Consider the following 25773-nt stretch of genomic DNA (forward strand, 5'->3'; position numbering starts at 1 on the left):
AAATTTCTTTGTATGCAGTGGGTTCCTGATAATAATAAAGCCTTCATAAAATTCCCTCATTTGCAATCTACAGACAAAACATTACAGTTGCAAAGGGGAGTCTCACTAGTTTCTCTTCCAACATTACTACCTTGACTTTACAAGTGACAGAAACTTGCCAATTTAGGTCACTATAACCATGGGATCAATGTAATCATGCATTAGGTTAGCATAATGCATACCAAACATCCAGGGTACTCAAAGGAGACTAAAGCCTCTAAAACCAGATGATCCCCTTGAAAGGCCAATGTCTATGGTCAATCTGAGCCTCCTTATTAATACATAATTTGATTCTTTCTTCCATAACTAAAAAGCAAAAAACAGACACACTACATTAAAATATCTCCCAAACACAACCTGTGGGTTTTTAAAATAAATCATGAGTAAAATTAAATTCAATAAAGCACATTATTGTCAACCTTTATTTATCATCAACAGTAATTACTTTTAATAACGTTAGATAACACCATGAAATCTTAAAAGGTTCCTCCTTATTTTTAAAAATGGATATACAAAATACTGGGCACAGGGGCAAAACAAATTGGTTGGCACATTTGTTTTAGCCCTTTTCTATGCTATAAGATATTAGGCATTCTCTAAATATATTAGCTAGGATAAATATCTTCCAAACCTTTCCTAAATAATTAGACATTTCTTCCTTTATGTTAATTTTCTCTGTGGATCATTATTAAAGAAATCACAAGTCACTTTAAAATAGCATTCCATGAAAAAATAAATAAATTGCATATTCTGTTGAAAAGTAAGATCGTATCAGGCTATTCAGTTCTTTACTCTTCAAATCTCTAGTTTTTACAGATAATAAAATGACAGCTTTTGAGGCATGGTAAATCATGAGATATTGATTAAATTAAAACTTTAAACTTGTAGTGGCAAGAAATCGCTTCCGATACCTTCAGTTTCTGTTAAAGACTGATTAAAACTTGACTCTTAGTAAGGTTCCTGTCTACAAAAGGAGCCTTGCTTTTGTGATAAGATAATGCAAACAACAAAATATCACCAAATCAATATTCATCATTTCTTTATTTTCCTTTTCCTTTCTTCCTTTCTTTCTCCCATTCTCTTTCTTTCTGTTTTGCTTTTAAGATCATAGAGTGGTGAGTTGTATGGCATCAGGTTCAACCGAAAATGATAAAAAACCCACACACTCTCCTCCCCACCCTAGCATGCTCTATGGGTGTAAATATTTCATGGTATTACCATCATTCACTCGGTGCTTATATTGTCTGATCAAGCCTCTATTTCTGTCTGTTAGATACTCTGGAGGATAACGTTTTTTCATGTCTGCTGCTCAGTCACATAAAGCCCTTGCTTCTCAAAGGTTCTTCAAAGTTCAATAATTTATTAAACACTGCGCAGGGGTCAGTAAGCACTCACAGAAATGCATAACTACAGAATATGTGGGACTATTAAAGGGTTTCTTTAATAAAAAAGACGACTTTAGAGAAAATGACAGCATTGTTATTTATACAAGAGAGGCATACTCTGAACAATTGTAGCTATCCTGTGCTGAAAGGCAAGAGCTGAAAATAAACAGGAGTGCCTGTTTACTGGTAAAACATTAAGCAAAGCCACTGTGAAATAGGCTATCTACAGAAAACGAATTCAGAACTCAAGTTCCAGATTTCCCAACCTCAGTGTAATGACTAGTCAGGTTTCCATTTCTCCTCTTTCTAAATATAATAGAACATTTGCAATTTCAGTAAAATACCCTTGAAGCTATAAACCAATGACATTTTTAACTTATCAATATTACCCCCAAAGTCTACTTGTTAAATTTATTCCTTCCCACTAATCTCTGGGCAATAGGCTGAGAAGGCATAAAAAGAATCACATATAACACACATAAAAACAAAGTAATACAAATTTGAGTAGTATACCTTGGTCAGCTAAGTATTTATTCAATTCATATCCATAAACAGCCATAAGGTAATCAATGAGCAGACTAAGATATCACCCTAGATTCACAGAGACTCCGTAATCTAGTTGAGTGAAAAGCACATATCCAGTGCTTACAGTAAGACCCGAAACAGTAGAGAATTATTTGCTAAACTGAGAGGGAGTCTCCTGGGGCCACAGTATTTCAGAGAAGGTAGAAAGAAACCAATTTGAGTGAGGATAGTCAAAGGAGACTTTAAGAAGGAGGAAATTATTTTCTCCATATTAAATTTTGTTTTCTTACGTTGATTTTCAAATAAACCTCAGGAAAAGGAACTCTGACACACAAATTAATGATTAACACAACAAATTTACTTCCATTCTAATGTGGTGGATTCAAAACACGCACTTGGCTCCTTCCCAAAACCTCACTGGAATGCCTGTAAAGAAATTAAAACAATATACTGGGTGCAGTGGTTCACACCTGCAATCCCAGCACTTTGGGAGGCCAAGGTGGAAGAATCTCTTGAGCCCAGGATTTGAAAACAAGCCTGGGAAACATAATAAGGCGCCGTCTCTACAAAACCGGAAAAAAAAAAAAAATTAGCTGGGTGTGGTGGTGTGCACCTGATGTCCCAGCTACTTGGGAAGCTGAGGCAGGAGGATCCCTTCATACCAGGAGTTGATGCTGCAGTGAGCTATGACTGTGCCACTGCACACCAGACTGGGCAACAGAGCAAGACCCTGTCTCCAGAAAAACAGAAAAGAAAGAAAAGGAAGAAAAGGAACCAAGGAAGGAAGCAAGGAAGGAAGGAAGGGAGGGAGGGAGGGAGGGAGGGAGGGGGAAGGAAAGGCAAAGGGAAAGAAAAGAAAGAAAAGAAAAAAGAAAAGGAGACAACAATAACAACAATAAAAATAAACTGTCAAAGTCAATTGAAAGATAAGAGCAGATGAGGTGCAACAGCTCACACCTGTAATCCCAGCACTTTGGGAGGCCAAGGAAGGCGGATCACTTGAGGTCAGGAGTGTGAGACCAGCCTGGCCAACACGGTGAAACCCTGTCTCTGCTAAAAATACAAAAACTAGCTGGGCATAGTGGTGCGTACCTGTAATCCCAGCTACTTGGGAGGCTGAGGCAGGAGAATCACTTGAGCCCAGGAGGCGGAGGTTGCAGTGAGCTGAGATCACACCACTTACACTCCAGTCTGGGCAACAGAGTCAGACTCAGTCTCAAAAAAAAAAAGCAGATGAGAGACGTTAAAAGATGAAAAAGGAATGGCAAGTAATGTAACAGCAAAAGCCAAATCCTAAAGCCGGGTGTAGGGGCTCACACCTGTAATCCCAGTACTTTGGGAGGCCAATGCAGGCAAATGGCTTCAGTCCAGGAGTTTGAGACCAGCCTGGGCAACATGGCAAAACCCCATCTCTACAAAACATACAAAAATCAGCTGGGCATGGTGGTACACACCTGTAGTCCCAGCTATTTGGGAGGCTGAGGCAGGAGGATCTTGAACCTTAGAAGTCGAGGCTGCAGTGAGCCAAGATTGCACCACTGCACCAGCCTGGGTGACAAAATCAGACCCTGTCTCCAAAAAAAAAAAAACAAAAACAAAAACAAAACACCAAAGCTGAAGACTAACTGGTAGGCAGGACTGAGGGAGAAAAGGGGAAGACCAATAAGAAGTGAGCTCCCATGCCACCATCTCCAGAAAGGCTCAGGAATACAAGAACCAGGAACTACTGAAGGAAGATGCATTTCAACAGTGAAGCTGAAAACAGAAAGACTAGCTGGAAGTCAAGAGCAGAGGTTAGACCCTAGATTCTTTCTCTCAATCCCAACAACCAGGCAACCACCACATCCCTGACCAAGCAAAAGATGAGTTTAACTGTCTGAAGCATTGGCCCGAGGAAGCTCTGGATCCTAGAGCACCTAGACCAGCTCAGGACGCCAGTGACAGCTCTTAGAATCTTCTCTTCTCCTCTGGGGTTAGGAAATTTCATGATAAAATGCCATAGTGGGATCATTTTTCATCCGTTGTGCTGGGCGGTCACTGGGCCCTTTTGATCTGGAAACTCATGTCTTTTAGATCAAGGAAATGACCCTGTATTATTTCTTTTTTCTTTTTTCTTTTTTTTTTTTTGGTCACCCAGGCTAGAGTGCAGTGGCATGATCTCAGCTCACTGCAGCCTCCGCCTCCTGGGTTCAAGTGTTTCTCCTGCCTTAGCCTCCCAAGTAGCTGGGATTACAGATGCCCACCACCATGCCCAGCTAATCTGTGTACTTTTAATAGAGATGGGGTTTTACCATGTTGGCCAGGCTGGTCTTGAACTCTTGACCTCAGGTGATCCTCCTGCCTGGCCCTCCCAAAGTGCTGGGATTATAGGCATGAGCCACTGCATCCAGCCTGTATTCTTTCTTTGATAATCTCTTTCCTTCTGATATTTTGGTTCTCATTCTATAACTCCCAGAGTTAAATACTGGACCACCTGGACTGATCCTCTAATTTCATATTTTTCCTTTCCTATTTTCCATTGCTTTGTTTTGGTCTGATTTCTGGACAAATGTCTTCAACTGTATTTTCTAACACTTCTGTTGAAATTTTAATTTCTGCTACCATATTTTTAATTTGAGAGCTTTTCTTGCTCTCTAAATGATCCTTTTTTTTAAGGTTGTATAATGGAAAATTTCAAACACACAAAAGTACAAATAATAATATAATAAACCCCTATGCACCCATTACACAGCTTGCTTCAACAATTATCAACATTTTGCCAATCTCATTTTATCTATCTCCCACACAACTCTGTCTGTTTTTCTGAATTATTTCAAATCACATCCCAGACATCACAATATTCAAATTGTAATTATTTAGCATAAATCTCTAATACCTATGGACAACTTTTTAAAAACTGTGTAACATTTTTTAAAATGTTTAACAACACATTATCACAACTAACACAAATTAACAGTGTGAAGGTTCCTTTTTATTGGCACCTTGTTCCTGTTTCATGTATTTTCTCTCATCTCTCTGGGAATATTAATTATAATTTGTTTTGAAATTGTCTTCTGCTCTCCACATCTTCCTATTTCTCTGGGTTCCTCTTCTTCTGTTTCTGTGTTCTGTATTTTGTCATTCCTGTTTGAGGCATTTCACGATGTTCAATGATCTTTGCCTATCAGTTCATAATTTCAAGGGAGGGACTATGAAACAGATCAGAAGTTGAATGTGCAGAAGCTTCGTTTGTCAACTGGTGGGCCTCACTATAGACTGATTGGATGGAAACCTGGCCTTCTCTTTAGACATCTCCAAATGTCAACCTATATATTTTTTATTGGGCTGGTCAGCTTCCCTGAAGAGGAATCCTCATGTATCCTTCCCTGGTTACAATGGTTACATAACCTCTCCAAATAACAGAGGTCAGAAAAGGCAGGCCCCCTATTCCTTCCAGCCTGTAGAGATGGTCTGTTTGGACTACACAGGTTTTAAATTTCAATTAGTCGATGGCTCATTAAAATAAAGAGCTTTCAAATAAAAATCTACGTGTCCTGCTTCTTTTGAAAAATCAGAATATCTGCAACATTGGGCTGACATTCACACACTGAACCAGAGTCCCTTTAGGCAGCATATGTACTTCTTACTTCACCACTGGCACCACCAGTCCCTGCTGTCTCCTCTCGACTGACACAGAGTTTCAGCTTTCATTAATCATCTTACACCTATCTGGCAGGTGGGCAAAGCTTAAGATTACTGTTGTATAATAAGATGTGACTGCACAAGAGGAAAAAGGCCTTGATTATGCCTTTGATTAATTTTATTTTTTTGTTATCCTAAAAAAAGGCTGACTACTCCAACGGAACAGTCAACTAAAGCAAAATACACCCAGCACGCTGCAACAACAGACTAGAAAAACCCTGTATGTTTCATACCCCGGAAAATAAATAACACTCAACATCTAAGCATCCTTACCACAACTGTTTGAGCTCTTCTCAAAGAGTCATATGCCAGTTTTCAGCTGCATAAGATGGACAGAGAGAGAGAGAAAGAAAGAAAGAAAAAGAGATTGAAATTTATCCTTTGAATTCCCATAGGGACAGAAAATTACCAAAAATGCCTTTCCTCCACCAAATCAGGTAAATCATAATACTTCAGAGCTGTAAAGATGGACCTAGTTCTGAAATCATAGACTTATAAAAGCCCCAGTGGCTCTTTTCTTAAACAATATACTTGGGCACTTTATATATGCACATATTACATATATAAATATATGTATTATGTATTCATATATACACACATGTTATGTATAGCATGTATTCATATATGAATATATTCAGATATATATGTGGATGACATGGCCAAGCTTAGCAAATACAGCAAAGAAATCCCTACCAGTTTCTAAAGACAGTTTAGTCATGTTCAAATGATTGTTAAAACACAAAATAATCAGCCATAAATATGTCCAGTGATGTTCAAGAGATCTCTTGTACAACATGGTGACTATAGTTAATAACAATGTATTATATACTTGAAAATTGCTAAGAAAGTAGATTTTAAGTGTTCTCACCACAAAAAAGTATGTGAGATACTGCATATGTTAATTAGGTTGATCCAGTCATTCTACAACGTATGCATGTCAAAACATCATGTTGTACACCATAAATATATAAAATTTTTGTCTATTTTTAAAAAAAAGTCCAGTGGCAACATTTTTTAAACTGGTTGAAAACACAGACTTCACTCAGTTTCAGATTTAAAAGTCATCACCGTGACTCCTGGCTATATACCTATTAGCTAAAAATAACAATGCTACAAAACTTGCTTTCAGATTAACAGGCCTGTCATTTATCCTTTAAATGTTTATCTCCTTTGGTCACAATTTTATTGTAGTTAAACAGCAACTAGTGTGTGACCAAAAGCATTCAAATGCTCTGAGTACACAAAGAGTGCACTGTTCTTTTTCCAGCTGAACGGGCTTTTACTCATGTGAACAAAAGACAAGATCCTGCTATTCTTCAAATTAAAAGGCAAGAAACGGCAAGGAAAAACACTGCACAGAAAGCCTCTCTCTTAGTTCACTATATAAATGCTAATGAGAACAGCGAACCAAACAGCTGCTTTTCTCTTTCAAAAGTTTTGAAAATCATGGAAAATAATTACACATCTCTGCAACTCTTTTAAAAGGGTTGTGTTAAGAATCATTTGTAACCCACGATAGCTACTATAGTACACGTTATCTAATACACATAGTGTCAGAGAAAAGATGACGACGTGCATACTTTATGGCCGGAAACCAAAGAGTCAGGCAAAACATAAACACTCTCGTGCAAGGGGCCCAACAGCACTGAAGAGAGACTTGACATTTGAAATCTGAAATTTTAAAAAGCTTCCTATGGCCTTAACAATGCAGGTGAAATGGAATCCCCAGGGCCTCTCATAATCGAAGAAAAGAAGCTGTTGCTGCCCCCAACACTAGAAGGGAGAGAGAGCTAGAGCTCCCTGACCTATTACAGAAGGTCATGAAGGCCAGTCCTCGTTATCCTTTTCTTAAAAGTGTTATTTTCCATTCTAGCCTTCTTGTTAATCTCTCTCTCGTATATCTCTCATACTGATATCTCTCTCATGTCTTTAGTTTTTAAATAAATTACTGCACAATCTTTTTGTAGGTTGTTTTAATTTGGAGGAGTTGAAAGAAGAAGGGGAAAGGAACCTGTTTAAATTTTGATATTAATACTTAGGACGGGAAAAGGCAATCCAAGGGTTTGGCGTTTTCATCTTCTGCAAGTGTAGAAACAGTGTATTATGTAAGTTTAGATTTGCCTACAAGTGACAGAAAATCCAAAATAACAGTGGCTTCACCAGGCTGGGACAGTGGTTCTCCTGAAGTTCTCAGAGACCAGGCCCCTTGTAGCCCGTAAGGCTTGGGCTTCACCTTCAAGATCCAAGTCCAGCATGTACATTCCAGGCAGCGGGACAGAAGGAAGGGCAAAGGGCATACACCAGCTTTCTCTTAAAGAAACACGTCAGAGACTCCCATAGTACACCTTCTCTCAGTCACATGGCCACACCCAGTTGCAGAGGAGGCTGGGGAAATGCAATCTGCATTTTGGGCAGCAGTCCAGCCTGAAAAGTCCATGACTCAAGGAGGCAAGAAGGGATCTGTGCAGTCTCTACCACAAGGAGACTTCCAAGTTTTACAAAACTAGAAATAGTTGATGATTTCATTCAAACAAATGGTCTTCAGAATAAGAAACTTCCAAGTGCTCCAAACTGAAGAGCCACTGAAATATAAGGACTTGACAACAGTGTTTGAAGTACGCCCTGTAATCTCTCAAGTACACCTCAATGGCCTGGATCAGACAGCCGAATATCCTCATGTTCTTTCTCCTTCAGGAGGGAGAGTCCCGGTCCTCTGACTCCCACAGACCTGGAGCATCTCCTCTGGGTCACGTTAACCGTCCAAGCTCTCCAGCCCTGCAGCCCAATCGCCTCCCATCATTAAGAGAGGGCTTTCACATCCAAGGGGCAAATCTCACATAAATGACATTTGGCTGGTGCCCAAAGGTGACAGGGATGAGAACGGGATAAATAAAGAATAATGTAGAAGCCAGTTGGGGCAGCCTTTCATTACAGCCCTTTCAAGAGCTATTAATCTTGGTCATAGTCAGTCAGCTAAACATAATTACTTCTTCTAACACATGTTTTACACACAACTAGCAATGGTAACAGGTCAGCCCTTTTCCCTAGGAAAGATGTGGCTTCTGGCTTGCCTACAGCCATGAGAAATGGTGTTTGTACGGTTGTCCTAGCACTGTCTGTCTTCTCTAATACTGTTATCAAAAGGGAGAAGCACAATCATATTGTCATACGATCTGTTAAGCTGCTACAGAAGCACCTGGAAGAACATTTAAAGACTATCGGAAATAATCTAAAAAAAGATTTCTTACTTCTTCTGTGATAATGAAAGTAAACAAAATTTTAAATACCTCAGCATCACCTTTTTCCAAAGTACTTCATTGTTGAGGTATTTTCATGGAGTGTTGTCTGGTGCATTGTGTATCATGCCTTTCCTAACTCACCATTAATTTACCCTTAAATTCAAGGTATCATGGAGCTTTTTTTTTTTTTTTGAGACGAAGTCTCACTCTGTCATCCAGGCTGGAGTGCAGTGGCACGAACTCAGCTCACTGCAACTGCCACCTTCCAGGTTCAAGTGATTCTCCTGACTCAGTCTCCCGAGTAGCTGGGATTACAGGCGTCCACCACCATGCCTGACTAATTTTTGTATTTTTAGTAGAGACGGGGTTTCGCCAAGTTGGCCAGACTGGTCTTGAACTCCTAAGCTCAAGTGATCCACCCACCTCAGCCTCCCAAAGTGCTGGGATTACAGGCTTGGGCCATGCACCCAGCCTGGAGCTTTTACATCAGTTCAGTTTATGGAAAAAGCTCTGGACCTGGAATTCTGAATTCCAAATTCAGCTCTGCAAATTATCTTTGTAATCTTGAAGAAGTCAATAAACTCTCTGGGCCTCAGTGTGCCTCAGCTGTGCTATAGGAAGGTCTGACTCAAAAATGCCATACCAGTCATGACAGCTTTAACAGTACAAATGGATGGATTTACATCATTTAATAATAAGAAATAATCTAAATTTACAAAATTTGTAAATAGGGCCTAACTAAAAGAGGGATCATAAAAGGGTTAACTGTGGGGTTTCTATAAGTCATGAACACCTCCAAACCCTGTTCTCTAATGATACAGGCAAGGTATAAAAATTAAACAGAGATGTCAACTGTATAAAGCCAGGTACCATGTAATGCAAATGAAAAACTTGCAGTGGGAGCTGCCTCTGGCTGTGGGTCAGTAGGTAGAAAGCAGCAGGAACATGAAGAAAGTGGAGTACGTTTTAAATGAAAACACAGCCCCCTGAGCAGGTAGTTCTCCTGCAGCTAGAAAGATAGCATGGAAATCCTAAATCCTAGCTTCATGTGATAGGTCAAAGCTGCAGATGTGGGGAGAAGTGAAGCAGCTTCTACAATCCCACACTTCCCAGCTGAGGAAATGGTGCAAGAGGGCCCAATGAGCTCTTTGTCAGAGATAGCTAAATGATGGTAGTAGGTGCTGTGTTAAATACTGCGAAGAACAACAGCTCATCTCTCAAGGTGGCAGTCTTACTGAGTGAATGTGGGGACAGGCTAGAGGATTTGCAATAATTAGGAAGGACACAAGCCACAAGTGGCACCAAATAACAAAAAGCAGGAGTTATAAATTGTGGGTCCTCCTAGGGCCAGAAAAATGACAGCAAATATTTTGTAAGTTACATGAGGTTAGTGTTACAAGACAAGCAACGCAGATGCAAAACTTGGAAGAATTTCTTCCAATTATACCAACAACAAAAAAAAAAAAAAAAAAAAAAAAAAAAAAGTGTAAGTTTCTAGAGAAGCAGCTATAAATCCAATAACACTTTCATATTTTAATCATGTTTATTGGGCTGCATCAAATAAATGCCAACATTGAAAACCTATCCCTGGTTTTTCTGGTTTTCCATTTTGTTTTTTTTGTTTGTTTGTTTGTTTGTTTTTGAGACAGGGTCTTACTGTGTTGCCCATGGTGGAGGGCAGTGATGCGATCACAGCTCACTGCAACCTCAACTCCCTAGGCTAAGGTGATCCTCCCACCTCAGCCTCCTGAGTAGCTGGGACTACATGTGCGTGCCATCGTGCACAGCAAATATTTTGTAGAGACAAGGTTTCACCATGTTGCCCAGGCTGGTCTCGAACTCCTGGGCTCAAGTGATCTACTTGCCGCAGCCTCCCCAAGTGCTGGGACTATAAGCATGAGCCACCTATTCCTATCCCTAGCCCTGATTTTTTTTTTAAAGCCTTCAATGAAGGATTCTTTAAAAAAAAAAAAAAGGGGGGGGGGCAGTCACATCTGACTCTGTAAATTTTACACCCTTTATACCTTAGGGGGAATGGGTTTACTTTTTATTATAACTATAAAGTTCATTTGTCATTTCCGAGGAGACAAAATAATTGTGGGCAGTGTGATATTGACCCTTGCAAGCCACATTCCTACCCTGCAGATACACTGCTGCCACACAGCTGGGTTAGAAGACAGTGCTAAAATTACAGAGGAACCACAGAATTGCTGCATCATTAGTGGTTGGAGGGTGAATTGAAGGGATGAGTCTTAAGACAAATTATTCCACATAGATTGAAAAAAAGTATGCAAAAAGAGATGCAAGATTGGTTGCTGAGATATAATCTAGGAGTCAACTTTTTTAATTTTAAAGATAATATTTGAACACTACCCTTTTGAATTAAGATTTCCTCAAAATGAAATTGATTTATATTCAAATCCCCTTTGACCCTACTTATGTGACTGGATGGCTGTACCATATTTGGTTTATCCATTCATCAGCTGATAGTCATTTGCGTTGGTTCTGCTTTTTAATTATGAATAATGCTTCCATGAAAAGAAAGTATAATTTTTTTTAAAGTGCAACCCTGCAATAGGCTGTCCCTCTCCTATTACTAGATCAGCCCAATCTTTGCCTCCCAAAAAAGTAGCCACTGTTGAATCTTTATAACATGTTCTGTTCATATGCAAGCATTTTACACAAATAGTAACAGTATTCTACGCCTTGTTCTTTTAATTGTCTTGAAGACAGTTTCATCTTCACTAGCTTCATCTCCCTTAATGTATTTAAACTGTTCCCTACTAATGGATACTTAGATTGTTTGTGTTCTGCCACTACAAATAATGCCACAATGAATATTCTTATACAAAAGTCTTTGTGCCCATGTGCCAGTACAACAAATGGAGTAAATTCATGTAAGTAGAATATAGCTGGGTCAAAGAGGATTTGACTGTAAGTCAATTTTGTTTTTAGAACGTCTTATTTCAAGACGGTAAAATGTAAGTGATTCAAATCCTAACTGTTGCTTGAATAAGAGAGAAAATAACCAGCAACATCACTAGGAAATAGGCAATCCACTGCATAATTATTTTTGTTAGTATCTTTGAGATGTAACTCACATAACATAAAATTCACCAACTTATAGTATATGATTCAATGGTTTTTAGTATATCCACAGAGTTGTACAACGATCACCAAATTCTAAGTTTAGAATTTTGTTATCACTCCGAAAAGAAACCCCTGCACCCATCAGCCCTCACTCCTGATTCCCACCCCACTCCTGGGCAATCACTCATCTACTTCCCATCTTCATAGATTTGCCTGTTACAGACATTTTATATAAATGGATTCATACAATATGCAGTCATCTGTATCTGGCTTTCACTTAGAATAATGTTTTCAACATTAATCCATGGGGTAGCATGTGACAGTACTTCATTCTTTTTAATTTTTTTTTTTTAATAGAGAGAGGGTCTCACTATGTTGCCTGGGCTGGTCTCAAACTCCTGGGCTCAAGTGATCCTCTTGCCTTGGCCTTCCAAAGTGCTGGGATTACAGGTGGGAACCACCATGCTCCACTCTTGATTCTTTCTTATTGCAGAATAATACTCCATCATATGGATATACCACACTTTGTTTATTTACTCATCAGTTAATGGACATTTGGGATTGTTTCTGGATTTGGTGGTCGGGGGGTGCTAACAATGCTACTATTTGTGTGCAAGTTTTTGTATAAACATGTTTTCACTTCTGTGTGTATATACCTGCAAGTAAGTGAATGAGTTAGTAAACAAACAGAAACTTGCAAAAGGTATATAAAAAAAAAAAAGAGCGAATGTTGTCAGAGAAAAAAAGAGAAAACAAAATATCAACACCCAATAGACTAACAAGAAAATTCTAACAATACTTACAAGTTCACAGCTTTAAAACAAGTTCGTCCAACCCAGGGCCCACATGCGCATGTGGGCTCAGGAAAGCTTTGAATGTGGCACAATACAAATTCATAAACTTTCTTAAAACGTTATGAGACTTTTTTGAGATTTTTTTATTTTTAGCTCATCAGCTATTGTGTTAGTGTATTTTTTTTTCTCATCAGCTATCGTGTTTTTTATTTTTTATTTTTTTGAGACAGTCTTGCTCTGTCACCCAGACTGATTGCAGTGGTGCGCTCTCAGCTCATTGCAGCCTCCGCCTCCCGGGTTCAAGCAATTCTCCTGCCTCAGCCTCCTGAGTAGCTGGGACCACAGGCGCGCACCACCATGCCCGGCTAATTTTTGTATTTTTAGTAGAGACAGGGTTTCACCATGTTGGCCAGGATGGTCTTGATCTCCTTACCTTGTGATCCACCCACCTCAACCTCCCAAAGTGCTGGGATTATAGGTATGAGCCACCACACCCAGCCAGTGTTAGTGTATTTTATGTGTGGGCCAAGAAAATTCTTCCACTGTGGCCTAGAGAAGCCAAAATATTGGACACCTCTGCTTTAAAACCTTCCTTTTATTTGAAAGTGAATATGGGAAAATTAAATAAATGTCCATACTTAGGTTTACACAAACCAGGACTGTCACCACCCACAAGAACAGAGGAAGAACAGTTCTATTTCTTTAGACCTATGATCTTCACAATTTGTGTTTGGTTCTCATCCTCTGAACTGTCTTCCCTATTGCCCATGTTCTGTGTGCAATTCAATCAAGTAAAATTGCTCTGGTCTTCTACTGTGTTGTCATGCACCATGCGAGACTGAACGACACAGGGATTAATAAAACCAATGAGTTCCCAATTCTCCAGGAACTGACAGTTTGGTAAGTGTGATCCTTTTTGATAATAGTTTATAGAGATGGTAAGGGTATAAATCCAAGGTCAGCAAACTTTTTCTGTAAAGGACTAAATAGTAACATTTTAGGCTTTGCAGGCCACATATGGCCCCTATTAAATATTCTTCTTCTTCTTTGTTTTTCTTTATAATCTTTTAAAAATTTAAAAGCCATTCTTGCCCGGGCGCAGTGGCTCATGCCTGTAATCCCAGCACTTTGGGAGGGCGAGGTGGGCAGATGTCCTGAGGTCAGGAGTTCGAGAACAGCCTGACCAACATGGCGAAATCCCATCTCTACTAAAAATACAAAAACTTAGCCAGGTGTGGTGGCACACACTTGTAGTCCCAGTTACTTGGGAGGCTGAATCAGGAGAATTGCTTGAACTTGGGAGGCGGAGGTTGCAGTGAGCCAAGATCGTGCCACTGAACTCCAGCCTGGGAAACAGAGTGAGACTCTGTCTCAAAAAAAGAAAGAAAGAAGAAAAGAAAAAAAAAAAAAGAAGCCATTCTTAGCGCAAGGGTCAGAATTTGATGTATGTTATAAGCAAAGAGAAAAATTACAGGTTCATAATCTTACCAATTAAACATGCCAAATGCAACTTAAAATTAATTAACATCAGTTATGATAGCCTCAACTCAAGTCTGTCTCTTCTTATTACTTATTCTTTTACTTCCATGACTCTGTTTTCACCAGTGTTATTTCTCGCACAGATTCTTTGATAACTGATTAAACAAACTCTCTTTCTGCCCCTAAATTAGACCTGCCATTTGATTCCCAATTGAAATTACATTCTACATGAAGGACAAAAACCAGATGGTCATCTCATTAGATGCAAAAAAAGCATTTGACAGAATTAAATATCCTCTCCTGATAAAAACACTCAATAACTTAGGTATAAAAGGAAAGTGCCTCAACATAATAAAGGCCATACATAAGCCCAAAGCTACCATTATACTCAATGGTAAATAATTAAAACCTTTTCCTCCAAGATTCAGAATAAGACAAAGATACCCACTCTTGCCACTTCTATTCAGTACAGAAGTGGAATATAGCATTAGAGTACTGCCAGAGCAATCAGGCAAGAAAAAGAAAAAAAAAAAAGCATCCAAATAGGAAAGGAAGAAGTAAAACTATTGCTGTTTGCTGATGACATGCTCTTACACTACATATAAAAAAACCCTACAAATTCCGCCAAAACACTGTTAGAAATAATAAATGAATACAATTAAGTTGCAGGATACAAAATCAACACACAGAAATCAGTAGTGTTTCTATATGCTAACAGTGAACTATATAAAAAAGAAATGAAGAAAACAATCCCATTTAAAATAGCTACAGGGCTGGGCATGGTGGCTCATGCCTGTAATCCCAGCACTTTGGGAAGCTGAGGCAGGTGGATCACCTGAGGTCAGGAGTTTGAGACCAGCCTGCCCTACATGGTGAAACCCCGTCTCTACTAAAAATACAAAAAAATCAACCAGGCACAGTGGCATATGCCTGTAGTCCCAGCTACTGGGGAGGCTGAGGCTGGAGAATCACTGGAAGCCGGGAGACAGAGGTTGCAGTGAGGTGAGATCACACCACTGTACTCCAGCCTGGGCAAGAGAGCAAGATCCATCTCAATAAAATAAAATAGCTACAGGCCAGGCACAGTGGTTCATGCCTGTAATCCCAGTACTTTGGAAGGCCAAGGTGGGTGGATCACCTGAGGTCAGGAGTTCAAGACCAGTCTGGCCAAAATGGCGATACTCTGTCTGTACTAAATATGCAAAAAATTAGCCAGGCATGGTGGTGCACACCTGTAGTCCTAGCTACTCGGGAGGCTGAGGCACGATAATTGCTTGAACCTAGCAGGCAGAAGCTACAGTGAACCAAGATCACATCACTGCCCTCCAGCCTGGGTGACAGAGAAAGACTCTGTCTCTAAATAAATAAATAAATAAATAAATAAAATAGCTATAAAAAATAGTTCTGTGAAGAGTGAGTTGTGAAAAAAAAAAAAAGGAATAAATTTAATACCAAGGAGGTAAAAGACCTATACACTGAAAACAGTAAACTATTAATGAAAGATACCGAAGATTATACAACTAAGTAAATAATATCCCATGTCATAGACTGAAGAATTAATATTGTTAAAATGTCCATACTTCCCAAAGCAATCTACACATTCAATTCAATCCCTATCAATGTTCCAATGTCATTTTCCATATAAACAGAAAAAATAATCCTAAAATTCATATGGAACCACACACACAAGAAAAAACCCTGAATATCCAAGACAATCATGTGCAAAAAGAACAAAGCTAGAGGCATCACACTACCTTATTTCCAACTATACTACAAAGCAATAGTAATTAAAACAGCATGGTACTAGTGAAAAATAGGCTCATCAACCAATGAACAGAATAGAGCCCAGAAATTAACCCATGCATGTATATGGGTTTGACAAAGGTGCCAAGTATATACTTTGGGGAAAAGACAGTCTCTTCAATAAACAGTGTTGAGAATACTGGATATCCACATGCAAAAGAATAAAATTGAACCCTTATCTCACACCATATACTAAAATCAACTCAAATGGACTAAAGGCTTAACATAAGACCTGAAACTATAAAACTACTAGAAGACAACATAGGGGATAAACTACAGGACACTTGTCTGAGCAATTATTTTTATATCTGACCCCTAAAAACACAGGCAACAAAAGCAAAAATAGACAAATAGGATTACATCAAAATAAAAAGCTTCTGCACAAGAAAGGAAACAATTAACAAAGTGAAGAGACAACCTACAGATTGGGAGAAAATATTTACAAGCTATACATCTGATTAATACCTAAACTGAAACAACTCTAAATTAAAAATTTAATAACCCAGTTAAAAAATGGGGAAGGTACCTGAATAGACATTTCTCAAAAGAAGACAAATGGCCACCAGATACATGAAAAACATGCTCAACATTACTAATCATTAAAGAAATGCAAATTAAAACCACAATGAGATATTCCCTCACACCAGTCAAAAGGGCTACTACCAAAAAGATAAAAATGCATTTCAGTGAGGATGTTGAGAAAAGGAGCCCCTGAAATTTGTTGGTGGGAATGTAAATTAGTAGAACAATTATAGAGTTCTCAAAAAAACTAAAAATAGAATTACCATATGATCCAGCAATTTCACTTCTAGGTATTTACCCAGCATACTTGAAATCAGTATGTCAAAGAGATGTCTGCACTCCCATGTTCACTACAGCACTATTCACAATAGCCAAGTTATGGAATCAACCGAAGTGTCCATCAACAGACGAATGGACAAAGCAAATGTGACATATATACACAAAGGAATATTATTCAGCCTTTAAAAGGAAAGAAATTTTGTCATTTGCAGCAACATTGGATGGAATGAGAGAACATTATGCTAAGTGAAATAAGCCAGGCACAGAAAGACAAATACTGCATATGCTCATTTATATGTGGAATCGAAAACAACTGAACTCAAAGAAGCAAAGAATAAAATGGTGGGTACCCAAGGCTAGGAGGGTTAGAAGATTAGGGAGATGATGGCCAAAAGGTACAAAGCCTCAATTAGACAGGAGGAGTAAGTTTGGGAAGTTTTTTCTACTTTAAGATATACTGCAGTATGATGAATACAGCAAATAATAACATATTATATATTTCAAAATCACCAAGAGTTCATTTCAAATGTTCTAACCACAAAGGAATGGTAAGTATTTGACGTGATATATATGTTAATTATTCCACATTGTTTTCATAAATTATAAATCACTTTGCATCCCATAATATTTACAACTATGATTTGGCAATTTATAATAAAAAATGATTAAAAAAAAAAAGAACTACATTCTCCAAAGCTGGCTAAATCATGTTGAGTATGAGGCCTTAGATAACAAGCACACAGCTCTTCCTGTAGTAATCCCTTTATATTAGTGACAATGGTCCAGGCTATACTGTGGTAATAAATAAACCCCCAAATCTTAGGGACTTAATGCAACAAAGGTCTTTGTCTTGCTCAAGTTACCTCTCTAATATGTTGATGGGGGAAGGGAATGGACTCTACTACACACAGTCATTCCTGGACCAGCCCAGTGGAGACCACACCATCTGAAACACAAGGCCCCCAAGGTCACTGCGGCAGGGAAAGGGAAAGAATGCAAGTAGCATACTAGCTTTTAATGTCTTGACCAGGAAAGGATACCCATCACTTCCACTTCATTGGTTAGAACTAATCACATGATCCCACCTAACTGCAAGGAAGCTGGGAACTGTAATCTTCCAGTGTGCTCAGAGGAAGATTACACTCCTCTAAAGGAAAATTTAGGAGTTGCATAGAGAAAACTGAAATGGATACAGGCTGCCAGAAACAACCTCACCAAGGCTGAATGCACTCACTGATCCCAGGGTTATACATTACGCAGTATGATTGCTAAGGTATAAGTATATAGACCACTCAGGCATAAATCAATCCATGTTCACCATCCTTAGATTGTCCAGGCTGGTAAAGCCAGGTCACACCACATTCCTGAATTCAGAGCAACAGAAATGACCAAGGGCCACTCAGTCATATCTGGGATCACATTATAGGGCTTATCCTTTAAGCAGTTCCAAGATTAATCAAATCTTAGATTTATCCAAAGCAACGGAAGCCTCACCCAACACCACAAATGGCAAATATGCATTTAAGTGTATACCTGAGAACATGGTGAGAGAATGGTAACTGATCATTTTGACAAAAGACCCTGAGCATCCTCCTCCAGGATCCCATGCCTCTCCTATACACTCTACATTTTCTACTTTCTTTGAGGATGTTGCACATAAAAATCCATCCTATCTTTGTGGACATACAACGCTTTTAAGGTACTCAATAAACATTTCTTTATATGAATGAAACAATGAAGGAACTGAACCAATGCAATCACAGTGGAGCTGAATTCTGTTATTTTTATTTCCTCTTCTGTTAGAGTCTCTTTCATAGCAACGTTCTGGGGCTAAAAAAGCTGGGAAGGAGAGGAGCTGCATGTTTCCCAGAAGAATTGGAGAAGGTATGTGGAGTGGGTAGCCAAGTTGGGCTTTGGCTCGCAATGCCCCAAGGACACTGACAAATAGCCCAATAATAACTCATCTGAGTCTCAGAAGTCATTCCTTAGAGCTGGCCTATAAAAGCCAAAGGGAATTATTCATTAGCAAGTGTGAATAACACTAGATACCACCAGCAGATTGTATTTGGCTTTGCTGAATTATTCATAAGCATTTGTGAGAAATGTGCAATCCAAAGGGTATTAAACCAATCCAGATTGTTTGGCAATATTTGTTTTCCTTTAAAAATATTTTTTTAAATCACCTCCAAGCTACAGTTCTTATATTGAAAATCAGGTATCCATCTGGCAAAACAAGTAGGTGAAGAGTAGAAAGCCAAATAAGAAAGGGATATCAGTGATCTTATTTAATATTCATCGTTATAATGACAGGCAGTAGACTGAACCAATGTTTGTTTACCTGTCCACGTCCTGCCTTTTTTAGATGCTGTATGGTCAAAGACAGTAGGAGCTCTACAATATGTGAGGGAGGAAGAGAACTCCTTTGAGTCCTGTCACAGAGCAGATGCAAATTTAATTACTGCACGTTAAGCTTTCCATCTTGTCTAGGTGTCCTTGGAAAGCAACTGTAAACAAGAAGCACTCGGCAATCAGGTGTCAGGGACTCATTTGATCAGCTACGAAATATGTCACAAATCACTGGCAGGAAGTGAGTCGGGAAGGGGAACAAAGGGGTAGAAGTGACAGTGTAGGAGGCAGATCTTGTGGGTGTGCCTGTTAGTGCTGGGGACTGCTCCCACTGCCAGTTCTGACTTCCCAGAGTAAGTGCCCCCTGCCTGACAAGGCTCTCTCATCTCACATTTGTTATACATTTTCCTATGGTCTGCAGAAATCACCACCACAACTGGGGAGTCAACTAGAGATACTAAGCACAGTTAAATTATTCGTGACTAAAGAAAACCTAGCATGAGCTGATTTATTTTTTCAAGGCAATTGGAGAAATCTGGAAATTAATGCAGAATCTAAATTTGGGTAAAAGAGAATACATCAGTCAGCAGTCTCAAAGAAAACCCTAGGCCTAGGTGCCTTCCCATCTTTTTACTGTGTCTCTAATTGAAGAAGAAGAATGTTCCATTCTATGAGCTCCAAGTCTGAACCTGAGCTGTCAAATGCCCTGCAGTTTCTATGATAACGGGTGCTGCATCTGTAGGCAAGAGAAAGGAAGTGATCCCTGAGTGTATACAATTTGTAATTCTGCAAAGAGCCTGTAGCCTTCCTGAAGGGAGCCCACTTCCAGCTACTGCTCACTTCTACAAGACAACCGGAGAAAATGACGTCTGTGCTTGCAACCAAACTATGGTTCCAGAAGTACTTTCTATGAATTATTTCACAGGAATTGTAAATATATTGACTTACGTCAAAACTCTCCCCACAACTATAATGAATTAACAACTTCCAAACAGACAGGAAAAAAATCTGAAAGCAACCAAACTCTATTAAACTTGGAGCAAATTAACCTATCTCTCTAAGCTTCAACTGCCTCATCTCTAAAATCAGGGGAAAAAAAATGGTAACTAGGCAGGGTTCCTATGAGGATTATAGGAGATAATACATGTAAGTTAAAGCTTGTATTATTAAATTAAAGAATAGGGAAATTAATATTAATAGTGCAATCATTATCTGCCTAGTAACACAAGTATTCCCATGATAATAAGCTGTATTAAAAAATTGTGCCTAAAATTATCTGCAAACATGTTACAATTATTTTATTACCTAACATACTAGATGAGGACAAAAGTTCTTTCCCCCCACTTTCCCATTTTGATAAGTGAGAAAGAGATATCAAAGACTCATCTGAGGCTCCAGGGACTAGATCTGTTACCTAAATATCGGCCTATGAGCGCAGGAGGAGCAGGAGTGGAAAGTAAAGGATGAAAAGGCAACTGGAATCATCAGAGTGTATGTCCCATTCATTTCAGATCTCCTTGTTGTCTAGTCTTCCTTATATCCAATTCAGGTTCCTTCTAAGAGGGTGGCACAGGACAAAGCCACACCTATCAACTGGGAGAAAGAACCAAAACGCGCCACCTAGTGGCCAAGTAAGTTTCCATTCAGACCACAGTGAAGCTGCAAATCATGTGTTAACTTAAATCACTTTATAATCCAAGAAAATGAAGAAATATAATATTTCTGTAGTAAATGAAGGGGTATTTCAACTCCTATTTTAGGCTAATGGAAATTCAAGGTTTCTATAGATTGGTGAGAGCCTGACAGTGGAAAGGAGACAGGCAACTGAAATTACACACACCTGGATTCAAATTCAAGTTCTGTCACTTACTCATGGATAGAGTTATACACTCTAACCTTTTCCACATCATGGAGTGTGCAGAAAACTATATTTTCAAGGCACACTGGAGTAATCGGAAGAGGCTGCCCAGAGTTAGAGATGAAGAGACCAGGGGCTTCAGTTACCCCTGTCCCCATCTGCCCATTCCAAGAACTAAGGGAAGCAATATCTCCACGAACTATAATCCACTCAAGGCACACTAGCGGAAAGTGCTCTTTCAACAACCTAGTTAATATTATTGGGCCTTGTTTTCCTTATCTATAAAGTGTGGTAAACAATACCTACTTAGGTTTATGATGAAGATTAACTCAGATACTGCATATAAATAAAATGCCTGGTACATACCATGTACCCAGTCAACGTATTTTTTCTTCCTTTTATGCTGCCTCTTTTAGTATCAACACATAGGGATCTTGTTTTTTCAACAAGCTAATTTTCAAACCTATATTATGTGATTTTTAAGTAAGAGCAATAATCATAGCTCGTGTTTGAGTGAATATTTTAAGCCAGATCAGTGCTGGATTGCCTCACTGAACTTTTATAACCACCTTAGAAGGCAGGGATTGTAGATGCCTTCTGTTGTCCACCCAGTGTCTATTATCGAAATTTTTCTTATCAACAAAATCCTGATTCTGACCTGAGCAACAATGTGCCACTCAAAAAACTTGCTTTCCCAGACTGTCTTGCAGCTAGGGGTGGCCATAGGGCATAGTTCTAATTGAAAAACTGGAAGGGCTGGTTTTGACCCTTCTTGCCAGGCCAGTGCCTGAAGGTCCACCCACCACGTTTAAATGAAGCCACATAGTTAGCAGCCTCCAAGAAGGCCCTCAATAATCCCCGCCTCCTGATACTCCCACCCTCCTGTGAGTATAGGCTGGACCTGGAAATCCACTTCCAACAAACAGAATACCGCGGAATTGATGGAATATTACTTCCCAGGGTAGGTTACAAAAAGTCTGTAACCTACCCCCACTCTCCCCAGATACTCTGGCAGAAACTAACAAACATGTAGTGAGCTGCCCTAAGGAGAGACCAACGTGGCAAGGAATTGATGTCCCCAGCCAACAGCCAGTATGGGTCTGTCACTTCCCAAAAGCACACGAGTGAGCTTGGAATCAGATCCCCTCCACCCTAGTCAAGTCTTGAAATAACTGAATTCCCAGCCAACAGCTTTGTGAGACCCTGAGCCAGAGACAACTAGCTAAGCTATATCTGGATTCATGACCCATGGAAATTGTAAGGTAATTAATATTTGTCTTTTCAGATTGCTAAGACTTGTGGTAACTTGATACACAACGATAACAGAGTTTAGTCACCAACTTTCTATAAAATTGCATGCTGAGAATGGCAGAACAGGACACTGGAAAGATCCTGGTTCCTCAATGACCTTCTTGGGCAGCTTGACCACTACCTAGCTCATGATTCAGATTATGTGAAAAAAATAAAGCTTTATTTCATTAAACAATTAAAATCGATTTTAATTCATATAATAAGTACTACTACTACTATTATTATTACTGTTCCCAGGTAACATCTAATGGGTTCGTACAATACAAATAAAAGAGCAACAGAGTGGTTCATAGATTATAATCCAATGGAATAAACAAACAAACAATGCAATAGAAGTTACTTGTAAACAATATTCAGTAAAAAGGGTAAATTACAAAAGCGCATAGAATAACCTCATTGTTTCAAAATGTACACACACACACAAATGCACAGAAAAAGTCTTGAAGGGTATAGACCAAGGGTCAGCAAATTTTTTTCCTGTAAAGGTCCAGATAGTAATAATAAACACTTCAGGCTTTGAAGGCCTACAACTAACTACTAAACCTGACATTTTAGCATAAAAGCAGTCTACATAACATGTAAATGAATGAGCATGGCTATGTTTCAATAAAACTTTATTTGTGGAAACAATTTTGAATTTCATATCAATTTTCTCATGTCACAAAATGTTACTGTTACTATAATGTTTTTCCTATTCAAAAATGTAAATTCCATTCTCAGCTCAAGGTCCATAAAAAAACAGGTGGCAGGCCAGATGTGGCCCACAGGCAATCGTTTGCCCACCCCTGTTACAGGCCAAAATGTCCACAGTGATTATGTTGTTTGGAAAGTAAAATTAAGGTTGACTTTTACTTTCTTCTTTAAACCTTTCAGCCTTGTCTTAATTTATGGTTTACGTATTTTATTATTAGAATACACAGTAAAGTTGTGTTCATCTGGGGTGTGCAGGGGAGAGAGAAAAGCTTCTTGTGCGGTACTGGGACATTGAAATGCTCTGAAAAAGCCACAGACCTGGTTCCCACCAGATCATCAATAAAAACTGTCAACTGAGCCAGAGATAACATTTTCAGTGCCCCTAAAGTGGAAGGTAATCATGTAGCTATTTGAAAGGAAGCATTACAAGATGAAGAATTGAAACAGATGGGGAGAACCTACTGTAAAATGTGCATGTTTTCCCTCAAAAAATAAGATAATGACACACTGAGCAGAAAGGCAAGAAAAACCAGAAAATATTCTATAAGCATGTCTTCAATCCTGTATGCACATTAGAAGTTTCGTATTTTCAGAAAATATTCTCTTCACTTAGCAGGAACATAACACAAAGATACAAGTTAGAAAATTCTAATTTGCAACTGTTTTCAAAATATATGTAAAATTTTTAGTATGATAAAACAGATGTAACTGATGACATCCAGTCACTATGTCCTGCTCTTTAAAAAAAAAAAAAAAAAAAAAACACTCTACACCTACCCAGGTAACTACACATGTAATATTCAGCTTTGTAGGCACAATGTCACAAAGCCACTCTAGCTGTCAGCATTCTTGTAGAAAAACAATAGGACAGGGAAAACACAAGTTCTGGTGCTTCTTGTTAACATTTACCATATGATCCTAGGGTTACAGATGGCACTGCTAAATATTCATGTCAGAATAACAAGGAAGACATAGCCTTCTAATTTTGAAAAGGCTATACATAAAGTATGGAGAAAAGTCAACATGGTTATCTTAATCACTTTAAAACAAGTGACTTTTGGTTTGCCTCGTGGTATTTCTACTCTTGTTCCCTATATAGATCTCTCTATAGATCTATGATGGCTCCTTGGGAGATCAAACTTCATATTACTGCTTCTTTTTTTTTTAAGTGTTTTTAAGTACATGCAAATATTTTTGAAGACAGTATCACTATTGCAATCACTAAAAAATAGGCATCCTCAGAATAATCATTTCAAACACTTTAAAAATGGTTCATTTTATATTAAGAGATTATACCTCAATGATTAAAAAAAAACAGACAAAAAAGATACAATCATACTAATTGTCTTTTAATGTGGGAGTGGGAAACATGATCTCCAACATCAAACACACTCAAAAACTTCTAAATTACTTTTGGATAAACTGTGGTTTTGAATTATCCACACCACTTCTTTCTTTCCATTCACACATATATGAGGCATCTCATTTAATCTGTTGTCTTGGGGATTTCATCTAAAAAATAACAGTAGGAATATTTTTCTTTGGCTAACTGAATTATGAGAATTAAATGAGAGAGATTAAAAAGACAGACAAGGGCCGGATGCAGTCCTCACGCTTGTAATCCCAGCAGTTTGGGAGGCCAAGACTGGAGGATCACTTGAGCCTAGGAGTTTGAGACCAGTTTCGGCAACATAGGGGAGACCCTGTCTCTACAAAAAAATTTTAGAAAGCACATCTATGGTTACAGCTACTCAGGAGGCTGAGGTAGGACTGCTTGAGCCCAGGAGGTCGAGGCTCCAGTGAATCATGATCTTGCCACTGCATTCCAGCCTGGGTGACAGAGTGACACCCTATCTCAAGAAAAATGTTTTAAAAGATATGCAATAACAAGTGTTGGCAAAGATGTAGAGAAACTGGGACACAGAATACACTGCTAATGGGAATGTGATACAGTGTTATATAGACAATAACAAGTGTTGGCAAAGGTGTAGAGAAAATGGAACTGTAATACATTTCTAGTGGGAGTGTCACTCTGGAAAACTGTTTGGCAGTTCCTCAAAAACTGACAAACATAGACTTACCATGTGACCCAGCAATTCCACTCCCAGGTATATGATCAAGAGAAATGAAAACATACGGCCACACAAAAACCTCCTTACAACTGTTCATAGCAGCATTTTTCATAATAGCCAAAAAGTGGAAACAACCCAATGTCCATCAACTAATGAATGAGATAATGTGGGATGTATCCATACAATGGAATATTATTCAGCCATAATAGAGTACTACCTGTAATCCCTGCACTTTGGGAGGCTAAGGAGGGAGGATGGTCTGATGCCAGGAGTTCAAGAACAGCCTAGGCAACACAGCCATACCTCATCTCTACAAAAAGTTAAAAGAAATTCATGCCTGTAATCCCAACACTTTGAGAAGCTGAGGCAGGTGGATCACCTGAGGTGGGGAGTTTGAGACCAGCCTGATCAACATGGAGAAACCCTGTCTCTACTAAAAATACAAAATTAGCCAGGCGTGGTAGCGCATGCCTGTAATCCCAGCTACTCGGGAGGCTGAGGCAGGAGAATCGCTAGAACCCAGCAGGCAGAGACTGCGGTGAGCCGAGATCATGCCATTGCACTCCAGCCTGGGCAATAAGAGCAAAACTCCGCCTCAAAAAAACAAAACAAAAAAAAGCTACAATCACGCAACTGCATTCTAACCTGGGTGACCGA

The 25773-nt window shown here is 38.9% G+C and overlaps 1 protein-coding gene across 1 annotated transcript in view; it reads right to left on the bottom strand.

Moving 5' to 3' along the window:
• FTO (FTO alpha-ketoglutarate dependent dioxygenase) overlaps positions 1-25773 on the bottom strand; it is a 674514-nt gene that overhangs the window by 352097 nt on the left and 296644 nt on the right. The gene's annotated exons all lie outside the window — the stretch shown is intronic.

The sequence above is a fragment of the Macaca thibetana genome, chromosome 20, assembly GCF_024542745.1.
Source record: "Macaca thibetana thibetana isolate TM-01 chromosome 20, ASM2454274v1, whole genome shotgun sequence".
NCBI classification, from domain to species: domain Eukaryota; kingdom Metazoa; phylum Chordata; class Mammalia; order Primates; family Cercopithecidae; genus Macaca; species Macaca thibetana.